This window comes from Rhincodon typus, chromosome 14 (assembly GCF_021869965.1).
Source record: "Rhincodon typus isolate 14 chromosome 14, sRhiTyp1.1, whole genome shotgun sequence".
NCBI lineage: Eukaryota > Metazoa > Chordata > Chondrichthyes > Orectolobiformes > Rhincodontidae > Rhincodon > Rhincodon typus.
Genome location: NC_063345.1, coordinates 46,267,593 through 46,271,686, shown reverse-complemented (window position 1 = coordinate 46,271,686; position 4,094 = coordinate 46,267,593). Strand labels below are relative to the sequence as shown.

The 4,094-nt window shown below is 40.3% G+C and overlaps 1 long non-coding RNA gene across 1 annotated transcript; it reads left to right on the top strand.

Annotated features, from left to right (window-relative positions):
• LOC125484822 lies at positions 1-4,083 on the top strand. Its single transcript, XR_007263645.1, has 3 exons — positions 1-2,029; positions 2,789-2,890; positions 3,341-4,083. It is a non-coding gene; the product is annotated as an uncharacterized LOC125484822 (long non-coding RNA).
• Positions 4,084-4,094: the final 11 nt, after the last annotated feature.

Below are 4,094 nucleotides of genomic sequence, written 5' to 3'. Positions count from 1 at the left end.
TTCTTCCAGAAAGAGTTAAGGCTGATTCTTTCAATCCCTGAACAGTTACGAGTTCTGAAGCTTACAGTATCACAAGGAAACATTTTATCCTCTGGTTGGCAGGCTTTGACTAGTGGGGTTAGGTGCTTACAATCTGTATCAATTATGGGGACCAAATTAATATTTCTAAGTTTTCTAATGAGCTAAAACTAGGTGAAAATGTGAGTGGTAGGGACAGTGGAAAGAAATTTCAGAAAGGGCTTTGGTGGGCGGAGTGAGTGGGCAAGACCACAGTAGATAATGTGGATAAGTTTGAGGTTTTCCATTATGCACTTCCATTCCTCTTCCCAGAGTATTTCTTCAACTGTTAAGAGTTTGAACATCAGCATTTTCCATAGGGACCTGAGTGTACTTGTATGTTATTTGCTGAAAGCTAGTGTGCAGTTAGGACATTGTTGATCTTGTTACAAGACGTGAGCACAGCATTAAAGAAGTCTTTCAATCGTATAGAACTTTGAGACATTCAACTGAAGCATTGTGTACAGTTTTGGTCCCATACCTAAGGATGGATATATTTGCTGTGGAGTGAGTGTAGAAGAGGTTCTTTGAGGAGACGCCCTGTATTTTCTAGATTTGAAAAGCATGAGAGTTAATTTCATTGTTACTTACTTGATAAGCTAGATTTGGGTGGATACAGAAATTATATTGCCCAGACTGAGGGTTTTAGAACATTAGTCTTAGAATAAGGGCAAGACATTTTGGAGAAATGAGGAATTTCTTATCAGAGTTTAGGTTGATAGAATTTGATAGTGATATCAATGGAGATGATCTAAATGGCAAAACTGCTGGAGCTGCACTTATGTTGAAGCAGACAATTGGAGCAAGAGTTGGTCATTTGGCCCATTGAGCCTGCTCTGCCATTCAGTATGATCTCTCTATTTCAAAGCTTATACACCTGTTCTACCCCCTACCTTTTGATGCTTTTGAGTATCTACAAATCTGTCTGTTTAATTCTTAAATATATTCTGTGATTTGGCCTCCAGTATCTTATGTGATAGAGAATTCCACAGCTTCACTGCCCTCTGAATTAAAAGATTTCTCCTCATTTCAATCCTAAACAGTCTGTTCCTTACCCTGAGATTGTGGCCCCTTGCTCCAGGCAACCAGGAGGAACTTTCAAGGTCCTAACGAAAATTTGTAGTTTGTGTTGTGGGTGTAATTGTTTAGCTCGCCGAGCTGGTTGTTCTCTGGTGTGTAGATGTTTTGTTACCCTTCTAGGCAACATCATCAGTGTGACCTCTAATCAAAGGGTTGATGTTCTGCTTCCTTCAGGATTTATACGATCCTCTAGTGTGATGGCCTTGTCACTTCTGGTTCTGTTGTTTTAGCAGCGGTCTGTATACAGGGTCTATTTCTGTGTTTGTTAATGAAGTCCCGTGTTGAAAACCAGGCTTCCAGAAATTGCATGTATGGTGTTCGCTTGTCCTAGTATGGTCACTTTGTACAAGTCGAACTGATGGCCCTCATCACAGACAATGAGGGCCAACAGAACTGGAAGCAACAAGCCCTTCACACCAGAATATCATATAAATTCGGAAGGAAGCAGAACACCAATGCTTTGATTAGAGGTCGCACTGATGTTGTCTAGCAGGGTAACGAAACGTCTGCACACCGGAGAACAACAGGTTCGGCGAACTAACAAACGCCTGCAACTTGGAGGAACCTCGGCCCTTCATACAGTCTGACCAGCCCTGTCAGAACTTCATATGTTTACGAAGTGATTCTTAATCCAGGCATTGATTGTGGAAGACTGTTGAGCATGCATGCGCATTAGTTGATGTCCTGATTCTGAGCCTGATGTCATAATACTGGTTTCACTTATTGATATCATTTTGTCTGTTCTCAGAGAAAGAGAGAGAGTGAAAGTGAAAGTGATGAACCTGCAGTCTCCTCCGCCCCAACAACACCAAAATTGGTACCAGAGCTGAGCCAGAAAGACAAAAAGAAGAAGAAAAAAGAGAAAAAGCAAAAGTTATTACAAGAAACAGAGGTAAGTTCATATAATGTGCTGGCTCTCAAGGGAGGGAGATCACACCTTGTGTATTCTGCTGACCGAACTTGAATTAATAAACTTGACTCTGTGTTTGGGAGAAACATCAATAGCCTTGTATTCACACTTGGTAATACTTATGACTCTGTTGGCAAATGACCTAAAATAGAATTCCCCCACCCCTGACCACCGCACAGGGTTTTTAACCATGGCTAGTCCATTTGTCCTGCACAGACTTGGACACTGGAGCATTTTTAGCATGGCCAGTCCACCTAACCTGCACGTCTTTGGACTGGGGGAGGAAACCCATGCAGATGCAGGGAGAATGCCTAAACTCCAATCGGACAGTCAACCAAGGCTGGAATTAACCCCGGGTTCCTGGCAATGAGGCAGCAGTGCTAACCACTGTGCTACCGTGCCACCCATCGTTATAGAAGTTATAGTTCTGTAATGGACTTTTCATGTTTCTTCAATTATGTGGAAATTAATTTGGTAAATATTTCTAAGATTTGAGTGATTGTAAGCAGGATTACTTTTATTTGCAATGTTTTTCTGGATCTCTAGTTTTAGAAATAATGTATGAAGACATTGATGTCTTCAATCCAGTGATTGTAGTTTTATTGCAGGCAGTTGCTTTCCTCACTGGTTTCGGTAAATTCCTAAACTTGGGTACATTAAACTGGAACTCTACTGATTTTTCACATTGAACGCTACATGTGTACTTTCAGGTTACATATACAGGTCTTTTATTTGATACAGGTTAAACCTGAAAGTGATGAGCCAGAACCTACCTTGCTGACTACGAAGAAGGAGAAGAAAAAAAAGAAAAAAGAGTTAGAAATTGGAGAATCTGGGACTAGGGTAAGTGCTGCAAGTAGCCCTTGGTAACGATTATTCTCATAGGTTTACTTGTGTTATTATGAAACAACTGAATATGTATGACTTGAGGTACAGTAATGTTCAACAGTTGGGATGTCATACTGTTTTTGTACTTTTGTTTCATAAATAGGTATGCTTTTTGTGGGTAGGAGTGGCTATTGCTGTCATTGAGTTGTATTCTGAAGTTGCTCCATTTCTTCTCCATATAGTGGGAATCAAACTTTCTTCTCTGTGAATGTGGCTTGTGTCATATTAAGGTCTTTGCCTGAAATCTGAATACTACAGCTGATTTTGCTAGTTTCTGTGATTGGCTATTTATTTGGCATAAGAAATAGTAGTCCCCTAAATACCTCCAAGCAGTTACATTGCTAAATAAAATGGCTGCAAACATCAGTATATTAATAAACAAATAATGTAATTGATCTTCCACAGAATGCTGAAAGTTCGAAAAAGAAGAAAAAGAGAAAGGAAAAGGCTGAATCAGGCGACTGATGGAGTGGCTCAAAACATCTGTGTTCGACAACTAGAGGGAGGAATGTTCAACCGTGATAGAATTTGATGCAAAAGCACCACTTTCATTTTGAACCGTTGATCAGAGACATTGAAGTTGACTTGTGTTGGAATCACACTTGTGCAATCTGTATTACCAGGTTTTTGCTCCCACACTATCCTGTTATGAAGATAGTATTCAAGGGGTATTCATAAATGGTTTATCATGTTCATAGTTAGCCTCCAGGAACGGTGCATTGCACTGATTTTGTTTTTAAAAGTATTCATAGCAGAAAACCAGTTGTTTTGCAGGTTGTCAGCAATTAATATAAAGCTAGCGTTGCCTCATTGTTACAAATATCGTATATGATGTTGATCCCTTTCTGCAAGGGACACATACAATATTGGTAGTAATGGAAATAGAGATTGTGTGAAGCAACTCTGCGTTGGATAAAATACTTGCCTCATGTCTGATGTCACTTACAGACCAGGGCTATAGTTGCCCTTGTGACAGCTTTCAGTTACAAAACTTGTAGTTGGGTGGAAACCTGTTTGCAAAATATATCATGTGGGTTGACATGACAATTGCCATGCTCTGAATTGGCCCGTGTTGCTTTCCTAACTCTTGTTAGTTGTCGGAGATAACAAGGTGCAGAGCTGGATGAACACAGCGGGCCAAGCAGCATCAGAGGAGCAG